The sequence below is a fragment of the Strix aluco genome, chromosome 3 (assembly GCF_031877795.1).
Source record: "Strix aluco isolate bStrAlu1 chromosome 3, bStrAlu1.hap1, whole genome shotgun sequence".
Taxonomy (NCBI): Eukaryota; Metazoa; Chordata; class Aves; order Strigiformes; family Strigidae; genus Strix; species Strix aluco.
In genome coordinates this window covers 63045300-63060866 of record NC_133933.1, presented here as the reverse complement: position 1 = coordinate 63060866, position 15567 = coordinate 63045300, and positions in this window count along the sequence as shown.

Below are 15567 nucleotides of genomic sequence, written 5' to 3'. Positions count from 1 at the left end.
CCAGTCATATGATGGCTTTGAATTGCAATGGACCCTTCCAACAGCTAAAAAAAGTACTGCAAATCAGAGCAACGAATTTATGAAGAGTATACAGTATATGTTTTCAGAATGGCGGTTCCTCTTTCTCCCCTTTCCTCTGCATTTTCTCCTTAAAATCTTGTATGGGACCATTATGGATATCTGTTAAATAAATGGTAACCCTTGCTTATTGCTGGCTAGGAAATATGATCTTTATACTTGAGCAGTCATTAGGTGCATACTGTTTTTGTGGAAGCAAATGCGAAATGTTACTGTGACTGCAAATTAACCAGGATCACCAAACACTTAACAAGTTTCCGTGGTGGACTTCAGTGTCCTCCACAGCCAGGTGGTTTTTCCTCTGAGCTATGTGTGCGGGGCTGGGGAGACAGTGGAAGTTTGCACAGCTTGTATAGTGGTTAGAAAACCCTAACCCCTAAAATGTGATCTGAATTTAATTCACTCATTAGATGGTGTGTGTGAGCACAGAAATTAAAAGTCCTTTGGGTTACACATATCTGACCTGAGGAGTTAGCCAGAGTTCAGGGTACTGCCTCTCTTCTGTTAGGAGAAAAGATGGATGAGGCAATCAGGTGGTCTTGATGAAATCTTGTATTATGACAAAGAATGCAGAAGGAACTGTTTCCCTTGAACCCACAGGGGATCAGGCAGGAGATAATCTCTACATATGGGGTCAGGTCAGGTCTCTCTGCCCCAGCCCCTGCTCATCCAGATGCTTATTCTTTCCTGTTTTGTCAGAATAGTGACAGAATCTTTTTCTGTCTTCCTCCTCAGCTTTTCTGGTCTTGCTGTTTCTGTCACGCACAATCCCTCACAACATAATTGCCTGTGAAACCTCTCTGTCCACATGTGTCTTTGTTTTGGGAGATGGCATGTAGTTATGTTTGGGGTGGAGATCATTATTGTTTCAAACATCTGGCTTCATAAAGAACCTTAATGGCTTCTCTGAATTTATTCTGAATGAAAGGATGAAGTGTTACACCCACTATCTTCCACTAGCTTTTACCCAGCTCTTAGCAATAAAATGACTGGAAGCTGCATAACCTGTCAGGCTGCTTATTAAAGAAGATGTCAGGAGAGGACTATTAAATCTCTCTAGTCAGAGGGGGACATGTGATGACTGACCTATACAGCAACTGTGTCGGAAAAGCAAAGTTCAGGAAACTCCTTGTCTTACAGAAAGGCAGTAGACTGTTTAGATGGAGGAGCATAGAGACACTTCCCTCAAGGCAATGGCAAGGATTGCCCTGAAAGCCCTGTGTTGCTGTGACCTTGACTGTACTCCTCCCTGGCAGCAGACTGTGGGTGCAGAGCTCAGAAAGTGGCCAGCACCATTCCTCCAGACCCATGGAGGTTTCAGGCAGGATCATAGCTCATGGCAGCTTGACCCCTCCCTGTGCACCATGGGGTCATGTGTAAATCAAATCCTCTTGCCCTGAGAGGTGATGACTATGTGTGATGTGAATCAATATATGGCCTGTAAGAGTGGGTTTGAAATACGTATCTCTTTAATGTGTGTGCAGATGGGGAATTATATCATGTAAATGCTAATTTACACACATTGGAGACACGAGTAGTTAGTTCATCCTCCAACACCAGAGGAGAGTCCTGGATAGAAAGTACATGAGATATTAAACAGACATAACACTTAACCTTAGCTGGTGATGCATGTGAGAGTGACACCATTACTGCTTTGATGGTGGTGGGAGAACAAGACGCTCACTGGTGCTTCTGAAGGTTTGCAATACAGTGCTAACAGGACGTGCGTGTCAAAGACCTTGTACCTCAGCCATGGGAGCCCTTTTACTGGATTGAAATTAAAGAATAGGAAACGTAGGAGAACTGCTGTGAGGATAGCTGACTAAACCGAGATAAAAGATGATAGGTTCATGGGCAGCCATAGCCCTGCTTCTTATTTCCTTGCTCTAAGGCAGCGATGTGCTTCCCTGCAGAGCCTTAATTTCTGGTTGTTTGTATGGAGGGTCTTAGCGGTTTCTGGCAAGTTGTTCCTTCCAAAGTGAGACTGAGCCAGTGGAAGAGAGCTGCTCAGCAGCACGCTATAGAAATGCATTATACATGACATTGTACAGCAGGGTTCCTGATGGGAAACAAACAGAAGAAGTGGTGTTCCATTAATAGGAAAAATGGGTAACAATATAGTTTTATAGGCCCTGTCATCCCTGGGTTTTACAGGATATTGTAGAGAGAGGCATTAGGTAAAATCAGATAATATGATGCAAGGATTATGGCCATTTTACAAACAAAAGGTGCACTGAAGAGTTAAAGCAGTGTTTTCAAAAGCCTTTCTCTGTGCTCACTTCAATATGTTCTTTAATCTTAATGGTTTGTTATATGGAGAGGAGGACCAGAAGGAGTGTGTGTGTGTGTGTGTGTGTGTGCGGGCACGTGTGTTTAAGAATATTGTCCAGACTATCTACCAAGCACATCAGCAACATGGGACAATATAGGATTTGCCACTGACATTGTGTACCCAACCCTCTTGTTCTGTAGAAGTCAAAATTTGCTCCTCTACAGCTACTGTTGAAGGCATGGGAGACTTGTATCAACCAGTGTTGAAAAATCAGGCTAAGGTCACAAAAAATTTAGTCCCCAAATGTGGCAACTATATTTGAGAAAAAAAAAAAAGGCAGCATAAATGATTCCTTTTTCACTTCAAGGTGAAAGACAAGTACATTGCAATCAAAGAGAATACAGCAGTTTTAGCCTCTCCACACTGCTGCCCTAAATGTAAATTGTACCACCTCCCAGATAGATACCACTTTTGATTTTGCTGAATCACTTGATATAAACATTGATCCATCCATGGCTGAACATCTAATACTCTCTCTTGAACATTTTCCTGTGATGTGGAGTCACTTGCTGTGTTGTAATTCAGAGGTGCGCCACTCTTTTACAAATGTGTGAGTGTTCATGTTTGTTCCTGTGTTAAGCCCTCTGTGCATCAGGTTTATGAGTCTAATGGTCTTCTCAAAAGAATCACCTCATCAGATGGAGCAAATTGAAAAAGCACCCTCAGCTTTGGAATATTTTTTATATTGCTGTGAACATCAATTTTGCTATTTAAATTAATGTTCTATTGTGTTTTATTTTGTCCATAGTACAACAGAGACAAATTCTGCAATTCAACCAAGAATAGTTCATTACATGACACTAATAATTGAACAGAGACATTGGAAAATATATCTTCTCCTTTACAGCAAGCATGCACAATTGTCAGAAGGTTATACTGGATATAAAAAGTCACATTACAGTAAAGGAAGTGCATGAATCCTTAATCTGGATGATGGGAGAATGTTGCTGGCAGGAACAAAGGCCATTTTAGAGTCCCGAAGTCTAATGAGTGGTGGAAAAGAGTGAAAACTAAAAAAAGAAGCCTGTAAACCTATGACAGTGCAATAGGTTTGGCTGAGATATTAGGCCAAGAGTTATAGGGACATTTAATCTTATGTCTGGGGCCAAAAGAGCTGAGGAATATTTATTGTTAGTGCTCTTATATCTAGACTTCACCTCAGTATTTCTTTCTGATCCCATTCCTGGCAATTAATGTGTAAGAGAAGGACCACATTAATTTTCAATCCAGAAATACGTGGTACCTTTGTTCTAATATGCATAATTTCAGTGAAGCTGAAAAGATATGAGGGAGAAGGAGACTACCATAGGGAAGGGGGACAGAGTATTTCTGTAGGCAAGCTTTAAAATACCTTTTCCACTAAAGCTAAGAATCACCATTTAGGCCACATTCACATTAAGAAATAAAATGTAGAGTTTCTTCTGCAATTTAAAGTTACCGTTTCTCTCTCTCTGCCCCACTATGAACTCTCAGAAATTACCCACTGTAGATCCCAGTAGGGGAAGGAAAATTAATCTGTACATTTTGCTTGAAGTGCCCACATTAAAAAAAAAAAAAAAAAGGCACGAAGGGATTACATCAGCAGAAATGTTGTTATGGGTAACATTTTCACAAGTGCCCAGCTGGGATACCAGAAGCCCAGTAACAGCTCCTTTGCTTTTGAAGGTGTGATGTTTTGCATCAGTCTGTCCTCGAGGTATGTGGATGGCTTCCACTGATGGGAGCTGCAGCTGCACAGTGTAAATGAAAGCCTGCGTAATTTATTTCTTACCTGCTATTAACAGCTGCAACCCCAAGTTTACCCACAATGACTTTTTTATTTTTCTAAGACACAGAGCTTTTTCATGTATCACTATGCAAATTTCACTGGAAATTTCAGAGATCAGAAGCCATTTTTGCCTTGGCCACCATTTTGGGGGATATGGGCAAGCTGCTTCTCTTGAATTTGTGCAGCTTCTTTTAATGGGCATTGCAGTTATTTGCCTCCCAAAGATGTAATGAAGTGCAACTTGTGAATACCTGGGAAAGTATTTGGAGAGAAAAGGCTTCATATAAATGTAATTTAAAAAATATTATTATATTGGCCTTCAGAACAACTGAAATATGGGGAATTCAGTATACACTAAAATGAAAAATTAGAGGCAGTAATTCACTACTAGGGCTTCCTGCTGGTTCCAGACTGTAATGGAGACAAGGCTCAGGTATCTTACTATTGTGCTCTTAAATTTTAAACAGATTTCAAAAGAAAATCTGGTGGTAGGAATGTCTGATCTACTTTATGTGATACCCTTATGTACAACTAATTGCAGATTTTGGATTTCCTTTTCCCGACACAGAATTTTGCAATGGCGGATCTCAAAGTGCTCCACAAAGTTCATGGCTCTTGTTCTGCAAAAGTCACCTGGGGATTCAGGGAGTGATGGCTGGAGAGAGATCCTGCCTCCCAAATCCTAGGGGAGCTCTACCCAGGAGACTGTTTTGCCTCTCTGAACAGGAATTTGAAAAACTCCCCAGTTAGCATTTGCCTGAGCCCTGCTTCTTGCTCCTTTTCTACTTTCTTACATGTGTTAATTTTGCTAACATTGTTCAATGATATCTTAAAAATATCTTCGGCACTGGAGGCATTTTTCACTTCACTGTTTTGTTGTCTTTCTCAAGTACTCGCAATGAGTCCTTCTCTTCCTGAGATAACAGCCTTGCTGAGGTCTAACAGTTCAATTCCTAAATATTACATCCCTTTTGAAAGACACACCAAAAAGAATACAAAATGCCACGTATAAAACAATATTTTGGAATATAAAGAAGCTTACTTGGATTAGTATTCCATAATAACATGATTATTTCTCTCAAAAATGGTGCTACTTATGTTGTTTCCTGTTTGAAATATTCTGCTTTGCATTTTTTAAAAATTTATGAAATAATTGGTTTTGCACAGCAACATACAGCAAAAATATTCAGAGACCCCTGTGCATTTTTGCCTGATCTCCTACATATCCTCTCTCCAAAAGAAAAGACCTTGGATGTTTCAGATACAGCAGTCAGCATCCTTCAAAAGACAAACTTAAAAATTGGCTCTGATGTGATATAACTAAAATGCTGATGGTTCAATTTTTAGCTATTCAGGGTTGATGATAACTGAAATAAACCAGTTACACAACTAGAGCTTCTTTCAGGAATGCATTTAAGCACATGCTTAAATTTGGGCATACATGTAAGGTCTGAGATTTTTTAATATTTTCCTAAATTAGATCTTTAGTTTCCTGGGGGTGTATATACAAGAGATTTCCCTCAGCAATATGGGTATTTCTCTGAGCACTGCCAGGGTAAAGGGGATGCGAGGCTAAAGTTTAGTGGGGGGCCTCTCACTTCCAATTTCTTGAGGTTTTGCCTTGAGCGTAACTTTGCTTCAGAAGGCTGCATCTTCTTCACTCTGGCTTTCTCTTGTTTGGTTTGGAAGATGTAGCTATGTATTTCCTTAAGTCCTTATTAATGTGGAGAAACATTCTTTTCATGCTCATAAAAAACAGACGCATCCCAGCCAGGCCCAGAACATATGTGACTGGTTCCATCCTCTTTACAACATATTGCTGTGTGAAATAAGGAACATGAGACAATCATCACTTTCCAGTCTCTCCGGACTGCGATGCCAGATAGAAGGCATCCATCCATTTTTTCCCTCATCCTTTTTTTAGTTCTTATTCTCCCATACTGATTAAATTTGAATAGCCATTTTATTGCCAATTCTACTAGCTGTGATCGTGTCTTATTATGCTATTAAATGAAGTTAAGTGGAAGTAGCAGAATCAGGCCCTTTGCTTGCCTGTTCCTGACCTGGAGGTTGAAATCCTTCACCATTCCCTTTCTTCTCTTGTTGTTAATAAAGAAGACATGTAATTCTTTCATTTAATAATTTTGATCTTGAGGTTTGATGGTGACGACATTCTAAGAATCCAGAAGGAATTAGTCATTTTGCAGTGCCAAAGCTCACTGTGCATAGGAGGGTGCTACTAGTGATGTGAAAAAAAACCCACAACAAACCAGGCAGCAAAATTTTTACGCCTTTTTTTAATGCCTTTTTTTGGTTATTGTTTTAATATAAGGTGGTATATTGACTGTAAGTGATCATATCTCTGGCTGCACAGAAGAATGGACTCAGGTCTTTTGACATGAAAAAATCTCTCTGGAGGGATTCATACTTTTTCTGTTTAGTTTTGCTTTTTCTGTTTCTCTTTGTTCAAACAGAACTACACTTTAAAAAGCTCTGGACATACAACCGGACACACATAAAACCCACGCCTAACTTGCATCTGTAGTTTACCTTTGTAAATCATATTGTTATTTGCACATGTAGTTTCCCAATTTACATATGCACATATAGGGCTCTGGTTCTGCACCTTTAAAATAAATAGGAGCTTTGTCATTGAATTGGTGAGTAACAGATAAAATCCTGTATGTACATATTAGACATCCAGTTTCTCGTGTCTTTCTCGTTTAGTGATCTTGAAAATACAAGCTCAACTTGGACGCACTGGGCAGCTGGATGCATTATCCAATATTTGCCCCTGAGTGAACAGTCATTCTCTTATGCCAGGAGAAGATGTCTAGGTCTGGCACACTGACAGTAAGGAGAGAAAAATTTTAACCTTTTGTCTATTGGTTCAAATCAGGAGTGAATAAATTTGGTGAGTCATGTAAAATATATGGAAAGTTGAGAGGAATTAGGTTTGCATTATAGGAATAGGATACAACTTTGAAGAATCTGTTCTTTATTTCTCTCCCTTTCTTCCTGATTTATTTACTGACTTCTGGGCAAACTTGTTTGCCATGTGGTGCAAATCGAATTGAAACCGCTGAATTTCCCTGACTGCTCAGGGTACCTACTGTCAGAAAATCTACAGAACTTTTAGAATTAGCAGACACAAAAAATGTTTATCTCACTTGTTAGCTTCGTAAAAGCCCACTGACTTTCTGAAATCACAGCAGCGAGCTGTAAATGATGTGTGAAATGAAAAGGCTTTGCTCACCCAGCAAACACAGAAAACATTGAGGAAGCTGTGCCATTGGACTGGGCTTGGTGGAAAGGAGGAAAACAGCTGTGATACCAGAAGAATTAAACCCAGAATATAGGGGCAAATACAGAAAATAAATCAAGTTTGATGTCATTTTTTATCTTTCTATGCAGTTTTTTTTTTTCCTTTCTGTCTTGCTCTGTTTCTTTTTGTATGGAGAGCAGCATTGAGGACTGTGCAAAGCTGAGTGGTTCTGGTTTGTGTGACTTGCATGAAATTTTAAATTTGAAATGATCATTGATTTGTGCATGTTCCAGTATGTTCTGCTGCATAAGACACTTTGTTTTGTTTCTGTCCGTGTCTACGTGTTTTAGTGGGAAGCAGCTTTAGCAGAGAGCCTGTGATAGACAGCTGACTTGGAAAACTAGTGCCAGTTCAAGGGCAGGATCATCCGTTTTTCTTGCCTTCAACCTTCTGATGTTCTGGGAAGGAAGGGGTTAGAAACTTGAATGAGACTGAAATTAAAGGATAGGCCACACTTTCAGGTTAGACAGAGACATACATTTTAAAGAGTGTACCCTTGCAGAGGAACCAGATGCTGAATCCATTGTGGCTGTCACCACCCTAATGGGAGAAGGAGGAGAAAGGGATAAGGTGAGAACCGTAGGATCTCCTCACCAGCGGGCGCTAGTGGGTGCCAGCAGGGATCACACATCTCTGGCCCTCCCAAAGTTTACTCTATTTCCATACCATCTGCCATCCCTACCCCCCATACTTGTTGGCTTAACCCCATTGAACACATGTGGCTCTGCACATGCTGGAATAAGTAGACACAGACGATTATGTGACTCCTCCATTTAAACATTGATCCAGGGGAATATGAATATATAACTAGAGTGGTGGCTGGGGCTAGACACCATGCAAGTGTGGTAGCACAGCTTCTGGATGGAATCTAGCTTGCACTGCCCAGTTCCAAGTGTGAGGAGAGCAGGTGTGTGGTAGTCTGTCCATGTAAATATACTTTAAATAGTGCCTTGCTAGGTACTATTAGACTTCAAACCCTTTGTGTAAAGATGCTAAATAGCTATACCTGTGCCAGGATCTGAGCTTTGAATTGGAACTTTTCGTTATAATAACTTTTATTTACAAGAAATCCAAGATGCTCTGTTACAACTGTTTCTAACAGTACAGTTTATGGTATTTTTTTTTGCTGTGTTTTGGCTTGTTACTGTAAAATACTGTGACAGATGGAGCATCATCTGTCAACAATTCCTATCTGACACAGTAGAAATTATTGCTGTGATGAAATTATTGATCCTGTATCTTTGCATTCAGGAGCAAGGAGGATCTTATACTAGACTGAATAAAATCAAAAGCAGTCTAGTTCAGGATCCAAAAAGGATTTTACTCTAGGAAGACCCTTAGTGACTGGAGGTGGAAAATATTTTAGTCTTGGCAGACACAGCTACATAAAAGCTAATTTTTCTTAGCTGTCTTACTGCTTTCTATGATATGTCAACACTAGTATGGATGTATCCATGAATCTTTCGTGTGTGTTTTTCAGGCAGATAAGAACTAGGGAAGATTTAGGATTTTTTTTTTTTTTTTTTTTTTTTATTCAGTGCATTCTCTTTTCTGGGAGCCAACACACTCCTCCATATAAGATCTCGGAGGGAGAGGAGAGCCTGACTAGCCAGGCTTGCAGTCAAGAGAATCATGAGAGACAAAAGCATCATGAAAAATAATTAACAAAGAAGATCTGAGTTTCCAAGAGTTGGCTGGCACAGATATGGATGTGGCACTAATGTGGCCTAATGTGGCAGTAATTATAGTGCTAATGCCCTCTTAGTAGTGCTTAAACCCAGGATGCCTCCTCCTTTTAATGACCAGTGGCTTTTATCACTGATTTGCTACATCATTTGCTAATACTCTTTCTGTAAGTAGTTAAGATGGAGAAACAAGAAAGAGCTAAACTGAAATGATAAGAAGGAAGGAAATGTGAGGATGTGGCTCTTACCAGTGATCATCCTTATGCCTAAATGTACCTCCTTAGATTGACCCTAGTACTGGAGAGGAGAGCTTGTCTGAGCACAGGTGAATGCAGCCAATGTCAGCCAGTAGGTAAAATGTCTTGTTGGTACTATCCTGTAAGTGTTAGAAAGGTGAGTGGGAAGTCTCAGGCTGTTCTCCATGCCTTTTTGCTCCATGTGTGTGATATTTAAGGGTTTGTACAGGTTATAGCTGAACGAACCCATTCCTTAAAGCCAACCTGCCTAGTACTTGTAGGAAGTGACCATTCTTATCCCTTCAGCAAATAGCGATGGGTTTTGGCGCTTCATGTGATTATCCCCAAAGAAAATATCCCACCTGAACATCTGCAGCCTTGAGCTAAAGCACCTGTAAACCTTGATCTGAAAATCTTGATGGCATGGTTTTCTTGGGGCATTTCTTATTATGGCTTTTTCCTGAGTCAGAAATACAAAGATTTTTTTTTTTTTTTCTGTTTTCTGTTTAAACTAGAAGGACACAAGCTGTTTATTTTTTACTGAAAAAAAGTCTAGCCATATTTGTGGACAGTGATTTGAATTGGATTTCTGTTGATTCCCAACAATGAAAGGGAAACGCTGTTCATTAAGTGATTAAAAAAAGTTTAGAGTGGCTTGGAACTGCAGTGAGGTGGATTTTCCTGCCAGAGAGTCTATTAGTAAATGCTTTTATGGGATTCTTCACTCTTGTAGAGTAAGTCATGCATCCACAGTCTTGCAAAGCAATCATCTGTGAATTGTACATGAAGAAATGTAGGGGAAGCATGTGTGTGGTGTGTGTTCCAATGGGACTATTCCCTAGTCACCACTTGCTTCAGAAATTGTATTAAAAAGTACAATTGTTGGTCATTAGGGTTAGCCTTGCAAAGCAGGCATGACAGCATTAGCAGGAAATGCTTCTTTGATTTCAATTATAATACATAAATTATACTCTTCTTCTGTCTTATCCTTGCAACGTTCAACAACAGCATTTCCATCTCGGTCTGGGGAATAGGATTTTGCACATGGTATAACTTCCATTGCCTTAAATACGGCCTCCCCAATTTTATCACTGAGTACTCACAATCTTCATTATTACAGTTCAGCCAGCAGAAATTAGTTGTATTTAGATCCCAGTAGGCCATAAGACGCATGCAGCTTTGAGATTTGGCTTCCATTTAGTCTTGGGAAGCAGTCTTAAGGCTTGATGATTGAATTACAAGAACTACTCACACCCCTCTGCCAACATTAGAGTAAAAAGAAGAGCTGTCCTGGGGTGTGAGAAGCAGGGAAAGAGAAAGATGGGACTAATCATTCCTTGTTATAAGACTGAAGTGTCTATGGGAAAATCCAGCTCCTCTGATTTGCTTTCATCTGGCAAAATCATTGCATGGAAAAAGAGGTTGAGATAATTACATATTCGAGGTCAGTTTATTATTTACAGTGGTTTATTCATGAAGCACAAGTATATAACTTGCTGATCTTGTTGTCCACACATGTGAGACTTTATCTGCCTTTATCTGAAACATTTATAGTATTTCTCTGGCTGGTTTGGGTAGCAAGAGCTGTGAAGCCTCCTTGAGCATGGGCTTCAACCATGCAAATATACATATAAGGACCTTGATGGGCTTGCATAACCCTCTCGTGCTGTTGGAAAGTCACTTCTCTTAGTATCTAGACTAGTTACTTCTCCCTTTGCTATGATCCTACTTCCAGTTATGGTGCAAAGCAAGCTCAGAAGTATTAATGAGCATGAACTGTTTAGCCTATCAACTTACAGTGTAAAATCAGTATTTCCTTTACCTTTTGTACTGAAACATTTCTCTGTGTGTATGTGTGTACATTAGAGGGTTGTGCTGCCTTGCCTATATTTAGCACATACCTGCTTGGTCAATAGATCTCAGTTGAAATGCCTGTGTGCATGAAAAGAGGAGTTTCTTGATATTGTCTCTATAGAAGGCTAAAATTATAGCTCCACAAAAGGAATGCGAAGTGTTCACAATAGCAAGAAAAACTGATCTGATGAAAAAAATACAAGACCATGAGTTTTTTTCCAAAGAAGAAAACCACTTACCACTTACAAATCTGCTATTCACATCTTTTGACTACATCATTAATTGGAATTTTTCCATATTTATGTCTTAATCAGTTCTTTCCTTCTCCTCAGAGGAAGCAGCAGTTTTCCAAATTTGATCCTGAACTTTTTAAAGCCTTCATATGCATTATAGAAATGGCTAATCCAGAGAAAACTGTTGCTTGCTTTTCTGTTTCCATGTATTCACAATTTCAGCGTTGGAGGAAATGCACCTAACACTAGTGAAACATTAACACTGAAACCTTTGCACAATGGAGCACTGACTTCAAATCATTTTAAACTCTGGCATGAATAAAAAGCTGTTTTCAAGGATAAATACGTGGGAGTCATATTATGAGTTTACCTCTTGTTAGCTCGGATAATAGAGACAAATATTCCTTGTGATCATGAATCATAGAACCATAGAATACCAGGTTGGAAGGGACCTCAAGGATCATCTGGTCCAACCTTTCTTGGCAAAAGCATGGTCTAGACAAGATGACCCAGCACCCTGTCCAGCTGAATCTTAAAAGTGTCCAATGTTGGGGAATCCACCACTTCCCTGGGGACATTATTCCAGTGGCTGATTGTTCTTATGGTGAAAAATTTTCCTCATGTGTCCAGTTGGAATCTTCCCACGAGTAACTTGTACCCATTCCCATGAAGGAATAGGAGATACTGTATTCCCTTTAAATTTTAGAAAGACAGAAAGCTTAATTGTGTCATGCCATCTAACAGGTGCTGACCAGTGACCAGTAAGCCAAGGATTGTCATGACTGAAACATTTTAATGTTAAAATAACCAGAATTGGCTTTTAATCCCCATTCATCATAGGCAGGCAGCCCTGTTTGGATTGGTTTCGTCTGAAAATCTCTGCCTTTCTGAATGTCCTTTTGCTACAGAAAAGAAGGAAATTTATGCTGTGTTCAGGGAGCAAGTTAGCTACTGTATAATGTTCTAGACCTTCTACAAACTGGGGGGAAAAAAAAAATACTTTACATTCGTAAAACATCTTCTGTTTGTCTCACCTCACTGTGAAAACACGAACTCTGAATTAAGAAGCAGCACAGTCATTATACCCAGCCTACTGATGGGTAAACTGAGGCAGTAAATGCTGTGAAATCATGAACTCAGCTAGGAATGAAATCCAGGAACAAGAAAAAATCTGCACTTAGAAGACCAGAAATATTTCCCATTGCCCATTCCACTGTATCAACTGAATATATAAGAATGCAGTGTTTTCCTTCCCTTAACAATTTCTGATGTGGTAGACAAATGAGCAACATGTGTGCCATAAAACAAATTCAGACCTTTTTTTAAAAGAAAAATGTAGTTGAGAAATGTAGTTCATGTCAGGATTTGAGAACATGAGTGACTGGGTCTGGGAATCTATTTTATATCCCAGATCTTCACAAAACCTTCCCCATGTGTGTAAAACAACTAGGGGCTTCTCCTTATGCCTGCTTTCTTGTAGCTGTTCCATCAAGGTCCCACTCAATGGCTACAATTGGTGAGACAAAGAGTGAAGTTATTCTACATTATGTGCTACTATTTGCAAGTAGTTTGGGATATTACTTTGCACTTGAATGTTGTGTGTGTGCCTTCACCTAATAAGCAAGAGTTTGGCTCTGAGAGGTCACTTGTTTGCTCGGCTATTTCCTTTTATTACAAATGTTGTATTTTCCATTCTGACTATGCACAACACCTTTATGATTTCCAACATGCCTTGTTAATCTGGGAGCAGGAGTGTTACAGAACAAACATGCATGTTGGAGAACCCAGAGCAGAGATATTCCCATACCCACAGCCCACCTCTTGGAAACATAGAGAGTAAGTCCAGCAATGCCATAGTTGCATGTTTCCTGGAATCGAGGTGACCTGCTGTTCTGCTCTTTTTCAACTTTTTCTCCTCAAGTATTGGGTTAGATAGGTCAAGCCTGTAAACAAGGTACAGTATCTTACAGAAAATGGCTGTGGCTATCTTGAAAATTATATGGGCAGCTGAAATGTTGCTCTGTATCTTTCAGTAATGGGACTGTGCTATTTATTCACTTTACCTATCATCCTGAAGCCTCATTCCTAAAACAGCAATACTTCTCTTTCTTATTTCTTAACATTGCAGCAGCATTCTAAGTTTTATAATGTCTCCCACCATTGTAGTCATACAGAATTCATGTGCTGTTTCCCACAATACACAGAATGGAAGACCTGGAATGAAAATGTAATTAAATCATATGCAAATAAAAAATGCTGCAGCTGACTTCATAAGAAGGAGACTGTCATATCAAATACCGTATTGTATTTGATTTCAATATTAACTGATAGGATTAGCAGAGATGAAATTTACCTTAGAAAGGTGAGCCTGCATAGAGTCACTGGTGAAAGGATTTCAGTGGTTTTGCAGCTTTTGCACCCAAGAACTTTTTTGTTCCTTATCTCAGTGCAGAGAGAGCTGTTTCATGACAGCTGAGGGTTTCACTGCCCGGGTGGTGCTGTACCTGTATTTCCGTCCAGTCTGGTCCAGCGAGGGGACTGATGGCTGAAGGTGGCTGGGGGACATGTCAGCCTGCTGCCTTTCCTGTGGCAATGCCAGGGAAGGGCTGGGGAGTTTGCTGCTTCCACTAAAAGTGGGCTGTATGGGTGGACAGCGTGTGGAGACAGTGGTCCCCAAAACCTGACTGCTGCCCAGGAGCTGCTGGCTGCAGTCACCAGGCTGTGGACAGTGGTACAATTTTAGGGCATTCTTTTCTTATGCTGTACCCTGTAGATAAAGAATGGAGGAAGCACGAAATGCCTCTACTCTCTCTCCGTGTTGGTCCTTGTGGAGCAGTTAACCAGCTCTTCTGTTGTCATCTTGCTCGAGCTTGTCTTTTACAAGGCCCTGAGGACACGTGGTGTGGCTCACAAACACCTTGCGGCTCACGTACAGGTCTGTGCGCTGTGGCCCAGTTGGGCCCGGTGTAGCCTGGCTTTCCCCTCCCTGTGGGAGCGCTGAGCCTGGCCCAGTGGCACAGGGACATCTCCTGGTGCTGTCGTGCTCCCAGCCTTTACACCTTGGCTCAAGGCACACTCTTCTGACCTGCTGTGTTCATAAACACTTGAGTGACTTTGCCTTCTGTGTGAAGTGCCTTGGGAGCCTGGTATGAAAGGTGCTATAGAAATGTAGGTTTGATTTAATTTGGTTTGATTTACAGTTTGAAAAATGAAAATCCTTCTACAAAGCTAAGACCCTGCACAATTATTCCAGCTTGCTTCTGCAGGTTGCAAAGCTACTTGCATTCCCTTTTGGATCACTGGGGATTTCCTTGACACATTTACACTCCTGTTCTCAATAACTCCATACCCAGACTCATGCTGACACTTTCTCCCTTTTTCTCTTTTTTTTTATTTATTAAAATTACCTGCTCCACAGGTATTAAACATAATCAAGCTAAGCAGAATAGAGGCCAGTCATAAAAACATAGATGACTATGTTTTCCTCCGTTATGATCTACAACAGGCACTTATTCCTTTAAAAAACTGCTACAACTTCAGAGCCTGGAGATCTGAAGACCCCAATAGCATCAGAGGTTTAAAAAAGTCTTGCAGAAATTTCCTTTCAAATCCCTGTGCTTCCCAAATTTTCTGTCCTTATTTTTGTACTACGGTGTCACTCTGCTTAATGCTGGGATCCTATACTGGCAGGCACTCTACAAACCCACGGGAGTTGACCCCGAAACCACCCACTTAAGCAGACAAAAATATTGACAAGAAAACAGAAGTACAAAAGAGGTGAAGTGATTTGTTCAAGGCCACAGAGCAGCTCACTGGCAGGGCTCACCATGGAAGACAGGCTTTCTGGTGCCATATCCACTACAGTTACCTGCCTCTAAATCTCAGAATTCATCTTTTAATCCTTTGGCATTCATGAAGATTAAAAAAACTTACTTTACTGGACTTGAAACCAGATGGTCCCTGAAGTGGAAAATATCAGAGAATACAACCAGCACTTGTAAAATTAAGTTGGGTTATTTAATGGATTCCTAGCAGCTTGTACCTCTGTAACCCTGG